Here is a 21,205-nt window from a genome sequence, read left to right on the forward strand (position 1 = left end):
GTGTGATATCATCTGATGACAGAATTGGTGCTCCTAAAATTACATAGTCTGCTGATACTTGGAACCTTACTAATAAGGAGTAGCCACAGAAGCAAGTACAGAATGCTGAACGCCTAAAAAACTTTTCACTCTTTAAAAACAAATTGGCTTTCAGTAATAAGTGGGTCTTTTTTTTCCCTAAGTTGTTTGTGTCTTTAGGCATCATGCTGTGAATTTTCAGATGTTTAAATGGTCTTTACAAATAAAATGCAGAGCCTTTTCAGAGATTTGACAGAGTTGGATGTAAACCCACCTAATTAGTTTTAGAAAAAAAATGTTTTGATCCTTTTGTCTTTTTCAAGAAGTGCTACAGAACTCCGATTCAATGGAGCCTTTGGATGTCATTCATAATTAGTTAACTTTTCTTTGAAATGAGAATTGAAAGGAAAGAACTAAAGGAGTGAATAGTATAAAACCAGTTTTAGCAATGTAGTTCAATATTGAACTGGCAGACTTTCAGGCATGCAGTTTAAACTTGTTCAATATTTCCTCTTCAAATGTGTAAGATTAGATTTTTTTTTATTAGGTTCCCTACAGTCTGGAAACAGGCCCTTTGGCCTAACAAGTCCACACTTTTACTGCCCGAACAGTAACTCACCCAGACCCATTCCCCCTACCCTATATTTACCCGTGACTAATGCAGCTAACACTATGGGCAATATAGTATGGCCAATTCACCTGACCTGCACATCTTTGGATTACGGGAGGAAGCCGGAGCACCCAGAGGAACCAATGCAGACACTAAGAGAATGTGCAAACTCCACACAGACAGTTGCCCGAGGCGGGAATCGAATCCTGGTCCCTGGCACTGAGAGGCAACAGTGCTAACCACTGAGCCACCGTGCTGCCTTAAACAAAATGCGGGTTGTCGGGATTTGCCCTCTCGCACGTCTACATAGTAGAAAACCCAAAGGGAGAATCGTACCCATACACCAAGTTTTCAAACTTGTATTGACTATTCATTTAAACCTGGTGGCTTTACATGGAGTATTTAAAAGTTAAACTTCCTATACTGAATCTATAATTTAATAAAAGCTGTCTCAAAGGTTCAATGGCTAGTGTAGAATTAAGCCGTACAAAGCTGGGCTGTGTTTTCTCGTCCTGCTGGCAGCAGACACAGTGAAGGACAGAGAATGAAAACCCCTCGCAGACTGGTTTCCCATGCCATTGCTTGCATCAACTAGGAGAAAGTAAGGTCTGCAGATGCTAGGGATCAGAGCCGAAGAATTTGGTGCTGGAAAAGCACAGCCAGTCAGGCAGCATCGGAGGAACAGGAGAATCGATGTTCCTGATGAAGGGCTTATGCTCGAAATGTCGATTCTCCTGCTCCTCCTCTTCGACCTACATATCTCACATCAGTGAGTTTCACCAGAGTGCTGGAAGGGGCATGATCCCATCAGTTGTTAACCTTGGCAATTGAAATTGTTAAAGAACTAATTAAACTTTTTAAAGAACATTTTGGGGCAGTATCCTGTGGTGCAGTGGTAGACTTGCCAAAATGCATCACCTCACATTTGTCTGGATTGAACTCCATCTGCCACTTCTCCACCCCACTCTCCATCTATCTATATTCTCCTGTATTCTTTGACAGTCCCTTATGCTTTCTGCTACTCCACCAATCTTCGTGTCATCTGCAAACTTGATCATACCAACAGTGCCCTCTTCCAGATCATTTATGTATATCACAAACAACAGTGGCACTGATCCCTATGGAACATCACTGGTCACCTTTCTCCATTTCGAGAAATTCCCTTCAACTACTTCTCTGTCACCTGTTGCTCAACCAATTCCTTATCCACCTAGCGAGAACACCCTGCACACCACGTGACTTCACTTTCTCCATTAGTCTACCATGGGGTACCTTATCAAACGCTTTACTAAAGTCCATGTATGTGACATCAACAGCCCTTCCTTCATCTGTCAACTTGGTCACTTCCTCAAAGAACTCCATTAAGTTGGTAAGGCATGACCTCCCCCACACAAAACCATGTTGCCTATCACTGATAAGCCCATTCTTTTCTAAATTATAACTAGATCCTATCCCTCAGTACCTTCTCCAGCAACTTTCCCACCACTGACGTCAGGCTCACTGGTCTATAGTTATCTGGAATATCCCTACTACCCTTCTTATATAGGGGTACAACATGAGCAACCTTCCAGTCCTCCGGCACCTCACCTATGTTTAAGGATCCACGAAGATATCAGTCAGGGCCCCAGCTATTTCCTCTCTCGCCTCCCTCAGCAACGTGGGATAGATTCCATCTGGTCATGGGGATTTGTCCACCTTAATAACCTCTAGCATACCCAACACATCTTCCCTACTTATGTCAACGTGATCCAGACTAATCAAACTTCTATCTCTAATCTCAACATTCATCATGTTCCTCTCTTCCATGAACACTGATATGCAAGTAACGATTTTAGTTTTGGACCATTTAGACTTTGTTTTTGTACAAAAAGGTATTAAATATGAAGTTTGTCCCTGAACTTCAGAGGTTTCAATCATTTTTAAAATTAGTGTTCTTTCTACAGCTAGTTTTACACCTTCCAATTACAATTGGAAACTATTTAAAATCTAAAAAGACGCATGAGGAATTGAAGAAAATTTGGAGTTCCCTGCTTCCATGAATTTGTATATTATCGTTGCTTTTGAAAATGGCCATGGTACTTGTATTTCTAAGATTGTTTTCTGATGGATTGCTCTGGCCGCAATGAGTACTTTCTAATACTAAAGACTACAGTCGTGGTGCCAGGTACCCACAATGTTTCTAACTACTGCAACTGTTCCATATTCTGTTGAATGAGCAGAGTTGCTAAAGTCATGTTTTGGCCTTGGAAGTGTATGGACTATTGTAAAAGAGCCAGAAAAGGCACAAATTCTAGTGCTGTTCAAACAAATGTTTTTTCCCCAGTTTGCTCACCTACAGTGCTTGAAGATCAATTCCAAGAAATTCTCAGAAATACCGCCCAGATAAGGCAACCATGCATCAAAGGCTCACAAGTAAACATTCATGAGTGGAGAGCCATTCATTCCACTTTAATTTTAGGGAAAAGAAACCCTACAACTGCACCAGTGTGAGATGTTTCATTTCTTACATCAATCAATTTCTACCATTTCGTAATTTAATAAATCCATGCTGCAAGTCCAAGCCCAACATCAACCATGTTTAGATTGGCCAAATGTGGGTTGATGAAAACCCTTTACTATGTGCAGACAGACTTCTGTTTCACCAGCTGACCTGGTTTTCCAAATGAAAGATTAGTATGTAATGTACTGCACCATAAAGTTGCAACACCTGCAGCCCCATCCCAGCCCAGCCCCAAACATACATTAACAACCTTCTTAATCTCCTTTATCCAATCGTGGTAATCTTCATAGCTACTATGCTGTTTATACATTATACATTAAGGGACAAATATCTTTACCTGTGATTCCAGTATTATTTCCACGGATCTTTTATCTCCTATACTTCTTCCTTTCTTGGTCTGGACTCCACAAATAGTATTTCTGAATATAATCCATTTTACTCACTTTTTTAAAATCTCTTTGATCATGCTATCTAGTCCACTTCCCTGAGGTCATTGTCTCATAACATTCTACTTTGGACAGGATGATTCCATCTTATTTAAAGCTGTTTGCTATCAAAAGCCTGGTTTTCACCTTCACCACAGTTTAGCAACATCTATTATTTACTTCTTTTAAAAACTCAATACCAGATCCAGTTATCCCTCCTTGTACATTTTTGATCAGTTGATTTATGTAATGTTTAAATACTATGTGAGGCTTATATCTTAACTTATACAATCTCCTATATTGATTTCCCAATGTACTAAAATCACTCCATGTTTTCCTGTACATATTTTACAAGTATAACCAGAAAATTCTTGGTCAGGTTCAAATGTGTGCACAGGATGATGTGCAACCCTTATGATTAGCTGCCTTCTTCCACCATGTCGAAGAGCCATTGGAGTCATCTCCACTTTGTATTTTTTTTCCTCCATGACTTAGTCTTCTTCTGGTTACAATAGAATAATATTCATCCATCCAATTGACATGTATTGCCTTGCAGTTATCTTTCTTTCGGTGGGTCAACACTGCCCACCACTGAACTTTCTCTTTAGGTCACTGCAAAATTTATCATCATCGTACTCTGGTGAAGCACCTTGGTCATTTTTAATATTAAAGGTGTTTGTATAACTCATTATTGCTCACCATTCCATCTTCTCCCTCAATTTACCCCTGTCTCACTACCTACTTATAATCTGCTCATGTGTAGTGGTAATACCATTGGACCAATAATTAAAGGCCCAGGCTAGAATTACCTTTATTCAGATTTTACCACAGCACCTGATTGAATTCAAGAAATTCAATTTATTAATAAAAATCTGGAATTGAAAGCTAGTTAAAGTAATAATCTCCTTGAAACAATTATGGATTGTCATAAAAATCCACCTGGTTCACTAATACCCCTTAGTGAAGGAATTTGCCATCCTATCTGGTCTAGCCAACATGCTACTTCAGAACCACAGCAATGTAGCTGACTCTTACCAGCCTATGAAATGGGCTAGCAAGCCTCACAAACTGCAATAGAAACTTCAAAAAGGAATAAAATCAGTGGGACTACGACTCATCAACTTGTACACAAAGATGATAATAGTAAACTCAGCCCTATCGATCCTACAAGTCTGCATTACCAACATGGACTTGTACCATAATTGGGAAAGCAGTGTAATCAAGATTAATTAAGTAATAGCCTAACGTATTCTTTGAATAGGAACTTGTTCCTTTGAGCCAAAATCACAGATACTACAATTCAGAATAGATTTTACAGCTCAACTCCAAGCATCCACAGGTGTTATGGACCATCAGAATCAGCAGAATTGTAATCAGCCACAATCTTCAACCTTAATACCCAGTATTTCCTAACTCTACAATTACCATCAAGCCAAGGGATCAACCTGAATTCAATGCAAAGTGCAGGAGGATATGTAGGAACAACAGCAGGCAGACCTAAAAATTAGGTACCAATCTGGTGAAGCTACAACACTACTACTTGTATGCCAAACAATAGAAGCAGCTAAGTGATCTCACAATTACAAAATAATCACCATCGGCCAGGAACTGAACTGGACATGCTGTCTGAACACTGGCTACAAAAGCAGGTCAGAGACTAGGAATTCTGATGTGTGTAACTCCATTCTTGACTCCTAAAATCTGCTCATCACCTACAAGGCCCAAGTATAAAGGAATATTTTCCAAATAGCTGGATCACACAACTCTAGCAATATTAAAGAAGTATGACACCATCCAGAACACAGTTGCCTGCTTGTCTGACATTACTTTTTGATTAATTCAACTCTACTGTTCTTTCAGGCTTTCCATGCATGCTATTCCAATTATGAAAAAGACAATCGGTTTATCTGCCGTAGAAATTTCAGTTTTTACAATGCCTACTGAATCACATGCACAGAACTTCATTATCCTGAACACATCATTCTTTCTTTGATGTGTTTGTGACTTGGGTAAATCAGTTAGCCATTACTTTAAAGTAAGAAAGAACTTAGAGTTATGGAGTAATGCAGCATGGAAATAGGTCCTTTGGCCCAAACTGGTCCATGCTGACCATGGTACCCACTCAGCAGGTTCCAATTGCCCGCATTTAGTTCATATCCCACTAAACCCTTCCCATCCATGTACCTATCCAAATGTTTTTTGAATGTTGGCATTGTATCTGACTCAACCACTTTCTGTGGCAGCACATTCCATATATGCACCACTCTTTGCGTGAAGAAGTTGCCCCTCAAGTCTTTCTTAAATCTTTCGCCTCTCACCTTAGACCTATGCCATCTAGTTTTCAATTCCCTATCCCTGGAAAAAAAGACTATATGCATTCATCCTATCTATGCCCCTCATGATTTTATACAACTTAATAAAGTCACCTCTCATTCTCCTACATTCCAAGGAATAAAGTCCTATTCTGGTCAACCTCTCCCTACTAGTCCTGGCAACATCCTCATCAACCTTCTTTGCTCTCTTTCCAGTTTAATTACGTCTTTCCTGTAAGAGGGTGATGAAACTCTACAAAATGTTCCAAGTGCAGCCTCACCAATGACTTATACAACTGTAACAATAACGTCCCGACTCTGATACTCAATGCCTTTTTGGCCACCCTGCCTATCTGTGAAACCGCTTTCAATGAACTGTGTACTTGTACTCCTAGGTCCCTCTGTTCCACAACACTCCTCAGGATCTTACCATTTACTATATAAGTCCTACCTTGGTTTGACTTTCCAAAGTGCAAGACTTCAAATTTATCTAATCTGAATTGTATTTGCCAATCTTCTGCCCACTTCGCCATCTGGTCACGATCCCTCTGTAATTTTTGATAACCTTCCTCAATATCAATGATACCTCTTGATTTTGTACCATCTGCAAACTTACTACTCATGTCTTGTACATTCACACCCAGATCATTTATGTAAATAACAAAGGTCCCAGCACTGACCTCTGTGGCACACCACTAGTCACAGGCCTCCAGTGCGAGAAGCAACCTTCAACCATCACCCTCTGCTTCCTACCATTGAGCTAATTTTGAATTCAATTAGCCAGGTCTCCCTGGATCGCATGTGACCTAACCTTCATTACTAGCTTGCTGTGTGGGACCTCATCAAAGGCCTTGCTAAAGTCCAGATAGACAACATCCACTGCCCTACCCTCATCCGTCCTCTTAGTTACCTCTTTGAAAATCTCAAAAGATTTGTCAGACATGAAGGATTATGCCCAAAATGTCAACTCTCTTGCACCTCAGATGCTGTCTGACCTGCTGTGCCTTTTCCAGTGCCACATTTTATCAACTATGACTTCCCATGCACATATCCATACTGGCTATTCCTAATCAGATCAAATGTTGGTTGATTCTCCAACAACTTGCCTACCACTGATGTCAGGCTCACTGGCCTGTAGTTCCCTGGCTTGTCTCTGCTACCTTTTAAGAACAGTAGAAAAACATCAGAAACAACAAAACTTCAGATGTTGAAATCCAAAGTAGACAAACAGGAGGCTGGAAGAATGCAGCATGCCAGGCAGCATCATGAGGTGGAGAAATGAATGTTTTGGGTATAACTCTTCTTCAGGATTAGATGTGGGGATAGGGGGAGCTGCAGGTAAAGAGGGGGTGGGGTGGGGTGGGGAGAGTAGCAGAATGGTGAGTTTGTGATAGGTGAACACAGGTAGTGGGTATGACCCCAGAAGGATGAATCTGGTTGGTAGCTGGAAGGAAGGGTTGGTAGGTGGTATGGAAGGGAGGGGGCGGGGCTGGAAAGGGAGCTGGGGGATGGATGGGAAGGATATTTGAAATTTGAGAACTCAACATTAAGTCCTCCAGACTGTAGACTGCATTAGCCAATCTCCAATCTTCCAGAACTTCACCAGTGGCTAAAGATGAAGCAAAAATCTCTGGAAGGGACTCTGCAATTTCTTCCCTAGCTTCCCACAAAGTCAGAGGATGGACTTGATCAGGCCAATGGCATTTATCCTGCTAATGCGGTTTAAGGCTCTAAACACCTTCCCTCTGGTAATAAGAATGTGGTCCAAAACATCCTCATTTGTTTCCCTTATTTCCTTAGCATTCATGATTCTCTTCTCCGTAAACACTGAGGAGGAATATTTATTAAAAATCTCCCCTGTCTCTGCATATGTATTTTGAGAAAGCAAATCTTAGCAGGACTTATACACCTTAATGGTAAGGTCCTAGGGAGTGTTGCTGAACAAAGAGACCTTGGAGTGCAGGTTTATAACTCCTTGAAAGTGGAGTTGCAGGCATTTAGGATAGTGAAGGAGGCGTTTGGAATAATTTCCTTTATTGGTCAGAGTATTGAGTACAGGAGTTGGGAGGTCATGTTGCAGCTATACAGGACATGGGTTAGGCCACTTTTGGAATATTGCATGCATTTCTGGTCTCTTTCCTATCGAAACTTGAAAGGGTTCAGAAAAGATTTACAAGTATGTTGCCAGGGTTGGAGGATTTGAGCTATTGGGAGAGATTGAATAGTCTGGGGCTGTTTTTCCTGGAGCGTCGGAGGCTGAGAAGTTAAGTTATAGAGGTTTATAAAATCATGAGGGGGGGATGGATAGGATAAATGGAGAAACTCTTTTTGCTGGGGTGGGGGAGTCCAGAACTAGAGGGCATAGATTTAGGGTGAGAGGGAAAAGATATAAAAGAGACGCAAGGGGCAACATTTTCACACAGAGGGTGGTACTTGTATGGAATGAGCTGCCAGAGGCTGATACAATTGTAACATTTAAAAGGCATCTGGATGGGTATATGAATAGGAAGGGTTTGGAGAGATATGGGCCAGATGCTGGTAGGTGGGACTAGATTGAGTTGGGATATCTGCTCGGCATGAATGAGTTGGACTGAAGGGTGTGTTTTTGTGCTGTACATCTCTGTGACTCTATATGGATGCCATACTGATCTTTAAGGGGATCTATTCTCTCCCTAGCCACCATTTTAGTGTTAATATGGCTATAAAACCTCTTTGGATTATCTTTAACCTTTTCTGCCAGATCCATCTCAGATCTCTTTCTGCTCTTCTGATTTCCCTCTTAAGTGCGCTCCATCACATTTTATAGTCATCTAGGGATTCACTTGAGCCCGATAGCTTAAACCCAATGTATGTCTCCTTATTCCTGATCATAGCCTCAATATCCCTCATCAACCAGGGATCCCTAAATCTGCCAGCTTTTCTTTCACCATAACAGAGACATCCTGTCCCTAGACTCTGATATCACATTTTTAAAAGCCTCCCATTTGCCAATCATTCCCTTTCCTTCAAACAGACTCACCCAAACGACCTCTAGTGGATCTTGCCTAATGGCCCCAAGATTGGCCCTGCTCCAGTTTAGCACTTTAACCTGTGGACTTGTCTTATTGTTATTCATAACTGTATTAAAACTAAGAGACGCATGGCCACTGAACCCAAACTGCTCTCCGACTGACACTTCAGTCACTTTCCCGACCATGTTTCCTGAGAAGAGGTCCAGTGTTGCACCCTACCAAGTAGGGCCCTCTACATATTTATTTAGGAATCTTTCTTGGACACATTTGACAAATTCCACCCCATCCAGGCCTTTTACACACTAGGTGGCCCAGTCAATCCAACCAATATAATTCTATTATTCCTACTGGTATCTGCAATCTCTCTACACATCTGCTCCTCTAGTACGCACTGTCTATTTGGGGGGTCTATAATACAGTCCAAACAAAGTGACTATTCCCTCCTTGTTTCTAAGTTCTAACCATATGGCCTATTTGATGACCCCTTAAGAAAATCCTGTCTAAGCACTGTTGTTATGTTCTCCCTTATAAAAAGGGCAACTCCTCCTTCTTGCTTGTTTGTTCTTCTATCATGCCTGTAGCTTCTGTATCCTGGAACATTGAGCTACCAGTCCTGCCCTTCTCTCAGCCATGTTTCTGTTATGGCTAGAACATCCCAGTCCCCAGAGCCAATCATTTGCCTTACCAGTCAGGCCTCATGCATTGAAATAAATGCACTTTAAACCAGAAATCTTTTCCTTCCCTTTGCTGTGCCCTTGGCTATCCAGAATAGTAAAATTGATTTTGATGGCTAATGTCATTTTCCCTGACTTCTCTATGGTCCCTTTCTTATTCAGAGACCCACCCCTCTGCCAAACTAGTTCAAACCCTCCCGGGCAACACTAGCAAATCTCCCCACAAAGATATTGGTCCCATTCTGGTTCAAATGCAACCCATCCCTCTTGTGTAGGTCATCTCTACCTTAGAAGAGAGTCTAATGACCCAAGACCTGAAAACCTTGCCTCCTACACCAGTTCTTCAGCCACAGATTCATCTGGCCTATCTTTCTATTTCTATACTCACTGGCGCATGGCATTGGGACCATTCCAGAGATCACTACCCTTGAGGTCCTGCTTTTTAACTTATTACCTAACTCCCTATAGTCATTTCACAGGACCCTATCCCTTTGTCTACCTATGTCATTGTATTGATGTGCACAATGACCTCTGGATGTTCAACTTCCTCCTTCACAATGTTCTGCAACCACTCAGAGACATCCTTGATCCTGATACCTAGGAGACAACACACCATCCTGGTGTCTTTTCTGTGGCCACAGAATCTTCTGTCTGCCCCCCTTACAATTGATGCTTCTATCAATATCACTCTGTCTGACTGCACCCTTTCCCTCAGAGCCGGTCACATGCCATGACCTGTCAGCTGCTGCTAGCCCTTGAAAGGTCATCCTTACATTCTTTTTGCAACTATCATAACTTTTGTTATGTCCCAAAGTAGTGGTTCTTACACTCTATGGTAATTTAGAGAACCAAAGCAGTGAATTCACCCATAGCAATGTTCGGCACTGGGACAATTCCCAACCAATCTTCAGATAGTGCCCTTAAAATTTAAGGCCCATGTGAGAAAGCAGATATAACCTCCAATAGAATGCGGTGCTGCCTCAGTACTGCATTAAGGTACTACACCTGGATTTTATGCCAAATCATAAAGTCATAGAAATGCACAGCATGGAAACAGACCCTTCAGTCCAACCCGTGCATGCCGACCAGATATCCCAACCCAATCTAGTCCCACCTGCCAGCACCCGGCCCATATCCCTCCAAACCCTTCCTATTCATATACCCATCCAAAAGCCTCTTAAATGTAGCAATTGTACCAGCCTCCACCACATCCTCTGGCAGCTCAATCCATACACATACCACCCTCTCACCCTAAACCTATGCCCTCTAATTCTGGACTCTCCCGCCCCAGGGAAAAAAACTTTGTCTATTTATCCTATCCATGCCCCTCATAATTTTGTAAACCTCTATAAGGTAACCCCTCAGCTTCCGACGCTTCAGGGAAAACATCCCCAGCCTGTTCAGCCTCTCCCTGTAGCACAGATCCTCCAACCCTGGCAACATCCTTGTAAATCTTTTCTGAACCCTTTCAAGTTTCACAACATCTTTCCGATAGGAAGGAGACCAGAATTGCACGCAATATCCCGACAGTGGCCTAACCCATGTCCTGTACAGTCACAACATGACCTCCCACTCCTGTACTCAATACTCTGACCAATAGAGGAAAGCTTACCAAACGCCGCCTTCACTATCCTATCTACCTGCGACTCTATTTTCAAGGAGCCATGAACCTGCACTCCAAGGTCTCTTTGTTCAGCAACATTCCCTAGGACCTTACCATTAAGTGTATAAGTTCTGCTAAGATTTGCTTTTCCAAAACGCAGCACCTCGCATTTATCTGAATTAAACTCCATCTGCCACTTCTCAGCCCATTGGCCCATCTGGTCCAGATCCTGTTGTAATCTGAGGTAACCCTCTTCGCTGTCCACTACACCTCCAATTTTGGTATCATCTGCAAACCTACTAACTGTACCTCTCATGCTCGCATCCAAATCATTTATGTAAATGACAAAAAGTAGAGTACCCAGCATTGATCCTTGTGGCACTCCAATGGTCACAGGCCTCCAGTCTGAAAAACAACCCTCCACCACCATCCTCTGTCTTCTACCTTTGAGCCAGCTCTGTATCCAAATGGCTAGTTCTCCCTGTATTCCATGAGATCTAACCTTGCTAATCAGTCTCCCATGGGGAACCTTGTTGAATGCCTTACTGAAGTCCATATAGATCACATCTACTACTCTGCCCTCCTCAATCTTGTTTGTTACTTCTTCAAAAAACTCAATCAAGTTTGTGAGACATGATTTCCCATGCACAAAGCCATGTTGACTATCCCGAATCAGTCCTTGCCTTTCCAAATACTTGTACATCCTGTCCCTCAGGATTCCCTCCAACAACTTGCCCACCACCGAGGTCAGGCTCACCGGTCTATATTTCCCTGGCTTGTCTTTACTGCCCTTATTAAACAGTGGTACCACGTTTGCCAACCTCCAGTCTTCCAGTACCTCACCTGTGACTATCGACGATACAAATATGTCTCCAGAGTTAGAATGTCTCAGAGATGAAAATGCTGCCAATTAAGGCAAGGCTGACACTATATTTAGAATTTATGACAGACTAGTTCATTAACACTTGAGTGTCATGATCATGCATCCTGTACATTTGTATCTCTCCATTTTGCAATTTTCCATACTGTAAACAATAGTTATCATCTCCATGACTAATTATAAAGAAATGTTGCAGTAGCATAGTGTAATATTTCTACCAGTTGTCGGCAGTTGAATATTCATTTTAAATATTTTAAATTAAAAATCTGCATTTCATTTCACACACAAACTTTATAATGTAGTCGGGGGAAAAGATCAATTCTGCTAAGAAGGTCACTGGATTTGAGGCATTGGCTCTGTTTTCTCTTCACGGATGCTTAGAGGCCTTCTGGTTTTCTCCAGCAATTTCTGTTTTTGTGTGTTGCAGAGGGGAAGGAGTCTGAAACTAATTATTTTTATGAAGGTGATGTAGAATACCAAACTTTTTTTTTTCTCTTTTGGGGAGCAACTTAATTCCCCTGCTTGTTATTTGAATTCTTGACCAAATAACTAAGAATATAAATTATTCATTCACTGCAATGTTCCTTGTACACAGTAGACAGTTGTGCTTAACCCCCACTCTACCAAATGTTTCATTAGATTCTATGGAAGAAAACCAGTTACAAGAAGAAATAAGCAAAGGCAGATTTTGTGTCTTTTAAGTTTGTGTCAGACTGTAATATATGTTTTATATGTAATATATGGTTGAAGAATTGTGGTTTATTCTGATTTTCGGATAAAAGTAAAGTTGCCATAGGTACTAGACCATAGGGCTGCCCTCTCATTAGAGAGACAATTGGTGGCGATTCTACCTTAGAGTCACCATGCTTCAGGTGAAGGGAAAGGCTGAGAAGGAGAGTCCTTCATAGCAACCTAGCTTCTGCAGGAAGTGAATCCACACTTTGGCGTCACTCTACATTGTAAATTAGTCATCCACCAACTAAGCAAACTGACTCCCATTTTTGGGGTAAAGTATTTGACAGGCGCTTTAGATTCTTGAGGATCAATATGAATGCCATTTGATTTGATTGCTTGTAAAAGAAATATATTGTACGAATTACTTGGGCTTATTGCTTGGATATCAACAATTAAAATAATGTCTTATTATTGCAGATTATGGCACCACTATGTAATATTGGATGTATTTAGGTTTACTTATGCAGTCATCCGATTTTCCAATTAATATGTATTTTAGAATTTTAAAATCAGATTTCTTTCAACAATAACCCAATTAATGAACTCCAAATTTTAATTTCAGGACAGAATCAACTATTAGGACTTACATTTTATAAAACAATATATCTTAGGGATCTCCTGAGAAACTAAATATTTACATATTTGCAATATTAGTTTCCCTTGAATGCAAAGTTGGTTTTTGGTGCCAAGATTTTAACTTAGTTTTTGTATAAACTGTTAATTTCAATGTACAATTTACAATGTACTTTAAAGCCAGTTAAATAAAAAGTAATTAGACAACGTAGATGAAAAATTCATTATCAGCCATGCAATAGTGGAATTGTGAAAGCAGTGGCATGTCTCAACCTTATAGGAATATAGAATCCCTACAATGTGGAAGCAGGCCATTTGGCCCATGAAGTCCACACCAACACACTAAAAGGCAGTCCACCCAGAACCACCTCATATTGCCCATGGCTAATCTACCTAGCCTGTACATCCAGGGACACTATGAGCAATTTAACATGGCCAGTCCACTTAACCTGCATATGTTTGGATTGTGAGAGGAAACCAGGGCACCCAGAAGGAACCCACGCAGACATGGAGAGAATGTGGAAACTCCAAACAGACAATCACCCAGGTCTGGAATCGAACCTGGGTCCCTGGTGTTTTGAGGTAGCAGTGCTAACCACTGAATTGCCTCTGCTTATAGTTTGAATCCTGCTAGCTGAATTTTTAAATGCGAATGATGGCAACAGTACTGTAGAAGTCTAAGCAATCTAGATTATTATACAAAATGTAAGATTTTTCTCTAAAACAAAAGAAAAATACCCTGGATGCTGGAAATCTGAAAAAAAGTCTTCCAAGTTGTCTTATTTGCTTGAAACACTTAACTCTGTTTCTGATTTCTGACTCCAATATTGAATTTTCCTAATTTCTTTCTCTGCCTTGTTTGTCTTTTTTTTGCCTTCTCTCTCCTCTTGAATGCATTGCATTTTGCTGGAGTGCATCTCCAGGGGTACAGATTGTCCTCTGGTAGAAATGTTACACAGCTTTATTTGTGACAGTTGATAAATTATTTGACTACTAGGGATTCACATCTGATCCAGAACCTGTTCCCATCTAACAACACGTACACATGTTCTGACCACTAGACTAGGACCAGCAGTTTGGATTGACTTTTTAACCCTTGCCTTTGTCCTCAAGGCTTCTAAGAATTATAACAACCCTGTTGCTATCCTTTCTATTATCAGCTGAATACAAAATCCAGGGAACAAACAAAAATTTATTCATTGGTGTATGTAGATGTTTGAATATATAATCAAAATGTAATGCCATTTTCTCCAGTTTTGACGATAAATCTGTTGTTACAAATATATCCTCACATGAGTTATAAAGATTGGGAATTAATTGCCATCTTAGTTCTGCTGTGATCCTTATCGCTATGGTAACTGTTTGGACTTCTAAGATGTCTTGGATATTTTTTCTCTTCAGCCCTTGCTGCAATACGCACAGATGTTCAGTTTTTGCTCTATTGTCCTGCCCCTCCCACTGGTCAACTCCATATACTCAAATTGATGTTTAAAAATGTTTCCATGGCTGAGAACCATTTGTAAAGCCCTCGATAGACTCATACTAATTTTGTTTTTCATTGTTCTGCGTTGGAGCTGATATGGAAACAAGGTTGCATTCAATATCAAATTCTGATATCTCCTTAAGTATAGATATTTTAATACAGATAAGGAACTAACCTGACCTATATATCTGTGCACTTATATTAAGGTTGACTGTGAGCTAAACCTCAAAATCACAGCACATTATTTTGTTTAGTTGCCTACGTTTGTTTGATTTTAAAAATGTGGTTTTGTAGAAGGTGAGTAAAGATATCGAAATGATCACCTCTATTGACGCTCGTTCGCTAGCCTCGAGCACAAATAATCGGCATTTTTCCGAGATACTAGAGACTTGCATTTGGTTGTACCATTTTCTGGTGCTGCTGTCTTCAGATTGGAAGAAATAAGAGTGAAATAAAAGAGCAAAAATAGGAAACTGTTTGCCAATAACCTTGAAATGGCTTGTATATTTACAAAATAAATTGCATAATTTCTTGTTCTAAACTGTAATATTACCTGCGTGGAGGTTACTTTTTAAATAACAAACCGAAGGAGAAATTCGAACATTAAGATAACTATTTTTCAATGCATCCTGGTAGACGTAGCGAAACTCGAGCAGTGACACCTGGTGTAGGAGATGCTGGATTTTTACTGTGTTACGTTTCTGAGCGGTTGATATACTCTGAACCAGACCGTTCGGAGTACACTGCTTACTCTTGCTTTGGCATATTGCACAGTGTTTTATCTTTTTGGTCAATGATTGGGTACAAGGTGAGTTAGGTTAATGTGATTGGTGCGTTTGAGTCACTAGCTCCTCGTTTTACATACACTGATCCACCCACAATAGAACTGATACTTGCCATGAGTTTGGAGCTTATGTACGATATGCACACTGTAGAGTGAAACGTGATTTACAGGATCCTTGTGTGCTTTTTTTGTGCTTTTAAACGTGTCTTTTTCTGAAAAACAAGGTGAGCTACCACGAGTTTAGCTTTGTATTTTGAGCGTTTATCCTATTCATTCTGGTACTTTTGTTGTGATGTGTTTAAACAGACGCCATTTTGCATTGTGGTATTAATTGTGCAGCTTCAATGAAGCATCCTTAAGGTAGGTTCTTCTGAGTATAAATTATTTACTAAATAGAACGACATTGAGTTTTGCTTAAAACAAATGTTATTCATGTGTTGGAATAGTTTCTACTAAAGAAATATTTTCGTCTTCGTTTTCCACGTTCTGTGGTGATGTGCCTAATACCACTCTAAACTTCTACCAGGTTTCTGTAAATTTAGGATTTGAAACATTTGTACTCGACTTGTCACTGTCAAATATATTAAGGTCACATAGAATGGTTTATGCAGTTCCATTGCATGTATTATCTTTTTGTTCTGGCTCTGAATCAGTTTTTTTTAATTAAAACAATTGTTATATCTTTCCACAAACAATTAACTTTGGCTCTTGATGTTGGGCAGGGCAAGGCACTCTTCCTATGAATGTGAACTTTAAAAAAAAGCTTATTGTTTGGAAACGTGACGTGTCGGGACCAGTCAGCGTGTTCGGCACGGGGGTCCTCCTTTGTCTTGGTTCCTTTTGTGCTTGCAGCCTCTTGCTGTCTGAAGAGGAAGATGGGGGTGGGGTATCTTAATTCTTGGGTGTTTGTTGTCTTTTGAATTGTTGTATTAACCGCACTTTCTTGTGGAATTTATATGATTTGATTTTCTGACTTCAGTAGTCTGTAGTTGCAAGGTCTTCGGTCCACTCATGTGAAAGCTCATATGAAGTAAATTATCTTGAACAAGATTTCAGATTATGGTGAAACCCACCAATGCAGTACACTATTCCATTAAAAATATGTTCACAAACCTTGAACTGTATCTGAAACATCACAAGATGTTGAAACAGTTTTGTACCCAAATTGAAGACATTTTCTGACCTGTCAGACATCCTTTATTGCTGCAAGCAGAGTGTGCTTCCATTGCACCAGAACTACTCTTTACCCACATCATGATTATCCATTCCTGACATTTAATACAGTACATTGTACTGTACTGGTAATAGCAATGAAATATGGTGGAGTTAGCTGAACCCATGCTAAAGATTGGAAAACTTTTTAAATTTGTTAGTTACATATGCAGCTAGAGTTTGTTTTTCACAATCATTTATGGTAGTCCCAGATCCTGTTTGCATAATCAAGTTGTGCCCACACCCAATGAAAATTACTTGAATCTGCTAATTGCATTGGTTTTGGAAGGCCCTTCTAATTGTATACATTTTCTTAGGTGCAGACACAATAAAAAGGAACCATAGAACAGTTGCATAACAGAAGGAGGTGTTTGGACCTAGTTTTTCCTGCAGGGAATTTTTAAGACCGAGTTAGATAGCATCTTGAAAAGCAAGGGAGGGGGAGGTTGTCAGGCGTAATCAGCAGTGAGATCAACCATGCTGTCACTAACTGGTGGGGCAGGGTCACCTACACCAGCTCTACATTTGTTTTTTTTCTTTGTATGCCTTTTCTACACAATTCTGGATAACCATAATTAAATCTACCTTTGTTCACTTTTTTGGTGGTGCAGTTCAGGACACAACCACTTGCTGTGTCTTTTTAATTAAAAAAAACGGATTTCGTTCCTATCACATTTTGGTTCTTTTACCAGTCACCTTAAATTTGTGTTCCCTGCACTTTGACCCTTCTATCAACATTTTCTTTCCATTTACTTCGTCTGCACCTCTTATGAATTTGAATACCTCTATCAAATATCTGAACCTTCACTGCCTGAAGGAGAACAAATCCATCTTTTTTTATCAATGTCACATAAGTAAAGTCTGTCATCCTTGGAACCATTTTATTAAATGTCTTCTACATCCCCTTTAAGGCCTCGTCCTTCCTAAAGTCCAGTGTAAGAATTGAACAGACTACTCCAATTGCAGTCACTATCGTGTCTCATTAATGTACTTCATAACTTGCTTTTGTACTGTAATGCTAAGCTTTGTGAATAGGGAGCAAAGAGGATCTCCAAGTCAATTTTGAAGAGTACACTGATTAGACTACTTGGTGGACCCTATTTATTGCCTGCCACAAAGCTTGCATCTCCACTGTAAACCATTCCAACCTAAGATGGCTGGATTTTCTTTGTGCACACATGTAAATGCTCTTTGCAAAATCAAGAAACAAACTTAATCAAATCAAACAAAAACAAAACTGTCCATTGTGGGTGGGACAGTAGTTAGCATTGCTGCCTCACAGCACCAGAGACCCGAGTTCTATTCCAGCCTTAGTTGCCTGTCTGTTGATATGGACCAGACCAGACTCCCTCAAAATATATTAAGAAGGTAGCCTAGATCCTAACTTTTTCTTACTTTAAAAGGTACATGTAAGGTGCTATGTTCCTGATGCAATTCAATTGGTCAAACTACTCAACATTAGGCAAAACATAATTTATTCATAGACAATAGTTAAAATACTTCAAAAGAAAGAGGAACTTGGATTAACAACTCTACTGGAAAATTTAACAGAGCAATAGATTACTTTACTACTAGTAACTTTTAGTAAGTGTTTCAATATAGTAACATGCCATAAATATCCCTGGCAAAAGGCAAATTCAGAAAACAATTGTCTGAAAACTGTGTGTGTGTGTGTGTGTGTGTGTGTGTGTGTGTGTGTGTGTGTGTGTGTGTAAGAAAGAAAGAAGGAGAGAGAGTGTTTGTGTGGAGTAGGTGGGAGGGATTCACGAAAGCTTCCAGGCCAGCTGAGACCTCACCAACAACTGCTGCTGAAGAAAACAAAATCCTGATTCTAAGAGAGCTTGGCCACACTCATTCAGGCTGCTTCTATTGTTCCAACATTTTAAAAAAAAACCCCAAGGCTCCACAAGCTGTTTTATTCTTGTTGTTCTGCTAGACTGCTTGGTACCTCTGCCTTCAACCCTTCCTTTTAAAAAAGGGATCCAGGGCAAAATAACCTCTTAAAGCCATTTTATCGTCACTGTATGGAGTTTGCATATTCTCCCCGTGTCTGTGTGGTTTCCATCAGATGTTCCAGTTTCCTCCCACAGTCCAAAGATATATAGGTTAAGCAGATTGACCATGCTAACATTGCTGCATAGAGTCCATGAATGTACAGACTAGGTGAATTAGCTATGGTTAACGTGAGGTAATTGCGATAGGGTGGTAGGAAGTGGTCTTTGGAGGATCAGTGCAGAATTGATGGGCCAAGTGACCTCTATCTGTACTGTAGGAATTTTGTGTAACTTAGAGGAAATTTAGGAGATAGGAACCTAAATAGACCTAAGGGGCAACTTTTTCACGTGTATGGAATGAGCTGCCAGAGGATGTGATGGAGGCTGGTACAATTGCAACATTCAAGAGGCATTTGGATGGGTATATGAATAGGAAGGGTTTGGAGGGATATGGGCCAGGTGCAGGCAGGTGGGACTAGATTGGGTTGGGATATCTGGTCGGCATGGACAGGTTAGACCGAAGGGTCTGTTTCCATGCTGTACATCTCTGACTCTTGAAATACAATCTTAGGAATATACTTTAATCAACCTGTTTGGATATAGAACATAGAACATAGAACATAGAACAATACAGCACAGAACAGGCCCTTCGGCCCACGATGTTGTGCCGAACTTCTAACCTAGATTAAGTACCCATCCATGTACCTATCCAAATGCCGCTTAAAGGTCGCCAATGATTCCGACTCTACCACACCCACAGGCAGCGCATTCCAAACATTAACCACCCTCTGTGTGAAAACGTTGCCCCTTAGATCTTTTTTATATCTTTCCCCTCTCACCCTAAACCTATGCTCTCTAGTTCGTGAGGCGACCAGAACTGCACACAGTACTCCAACTGTGGCCTAACCAAAGTCCTGTACAGCTGCAACATCACTTCACGACTCTTGAATTCAATCCCTCTGCTAATGAACGATAATACTCCATAGGCCTTCTTACAAACTCTATCCACCTGAGTGGCAACCTTCAAAGATCTATGTACATAGACCCCAAGATCCCTCTGTTCCTCCACCTGACTAAGAACCCTACCATTAACCCTGTATTCCGCATTCTTATTTGTTCTTCCAAAATGGACAACCTCACACTTGGCAGGGTTGAACTCCATCTGCCACTCCTCAGCCCAGCTCTGCATCATATCTAAGTCCCTCTGCAGCCGACAACAGCCCTCCTCACTGTCCACAACTCCACCTATCTTCGTATCATCTGCAAATTTACTGACCCACCCTTCGACTCCCTCATCTAAGTCATTAATAAATTAATAAATATGTATGATGCCCCTCTACGACAGATGGAACTTGGAACACAGACCTTTTGGGTCAGAAACAGGGTTAGTACCACCATGCTACAATGTTACTAGAATCCCTAGGTGGTTGTTTTTAATCAGTTTGGACACCCTTCTGGGGCAAGTGAGAATTTAACACAGTCCTTTTAGCCTAGATGCAGGAATACCACCACTATACCTCAACTGTCCTCATGAACTCCCTATGTAGATAATTTCCTATATCAACCTGCTCAAGATGAGTTGCCCTAATTGCCCAGAGTAGCTTGCAAGGCCATTTCAGAAGGTAGTTGAGAGCCAGTTGCATTGACTTGGGACTGAACCAATATGTAGGCCAGACATGTAAGGATGACAGTTTCGTTTCCTAAAAGACATTAGTGAACAGGATGGGTTTTTACTCCAATCAACAATGGATTTATGGTCATTGTTAGATTTTAGTTAAATTCAAATTCCACTTGTGATCAAATGTAGATCCCCAGAACGTACCTGAGATTTTGGATTATTAATCCAGTGACAATACCACTGGACTACCACTATCCATTTTTGTTTATTTTAAAGCAGCTTAATCAGGTGCAGGAACAACCCTCTTGGTAAAATGCCTAGTTTTACTAATTAAACTCATTTTCACTTGTATTAATTAACAATTAATCAGGCCATGCATCAAAGAACACATTGTAATGGAAAAAGTGTTGTTTAATTGTACTGAATTTGAAAGGTTTGACACTTGTCATGATGCAAATTGAGTAATGCAATTTGGATGTAATTTCCTGATTGTACCCAAAGCAGAAACTCTTCTTCTCCTCACCCCTGATATTTTTGGCAATTTTCCGTTTCATCAACCTGTAATAGACAATAGGTGCAGGAGAAGGCCATTCTGCCCTTCGAGCCTGCACCACCATTCAATATGATCATGGCTGATCATCCTTAATCAGTATCCTGTTCCTGCCTTATCTCCATAACCCTTAATTCCACTATCCTTGAGAGCTCTATCCAACTCTTTCTTAAATTAATCCAGAGACTGGCCACTCACCCATCAGCAGAAACATGTTTCCTGC

General features: G+C 40.5%; 1 protein-coding gene across 3 annotated transcripts in view; it reads left to right on the forward strand.

The window, feature by feature from the left end:
* The window catches only part of epb41a (erythrocyte membrane protein band 4.1a), a 213,375-nt gene that overhangs the window by 31,696 nt on the left and 160,474 nt on the right, over positions 1 to 21,205 (forward strand). The window contains exon 1 of one of the 3 annotated variants that reach the window (XM_043717314.1): positions 15,689 to 15,832. The exons of the other annotated variants lie outside the window; for them this stretch is intronic. The gene's annotated coding sequence lies outside the window, so the exon portion shown is untranslated. Of the gene's footprint in view, positions 1 to 15,688; positions 15,833 to 21,205 lie in introns of those variants that run through there. 3 annotated transcript variants of the gene reach the window in all.

The sequence above is a fragment of the Chiloscyllium plagiosum genome, chromosome 27 (assembly GCF_004010195.1).
Source record: "Chiloscyllium plagiosum isolate BGI_BamShark_2017 chromosome 27, ASM401019v2, whole genome shotgun sequence".
NCBI lineage: Eukaryota > Metazoa > Chordata > Chondrichthyes > Orectolobiformes > Hemiscylliidae > Chiloscyllium > Chiloscyllium plagiosum.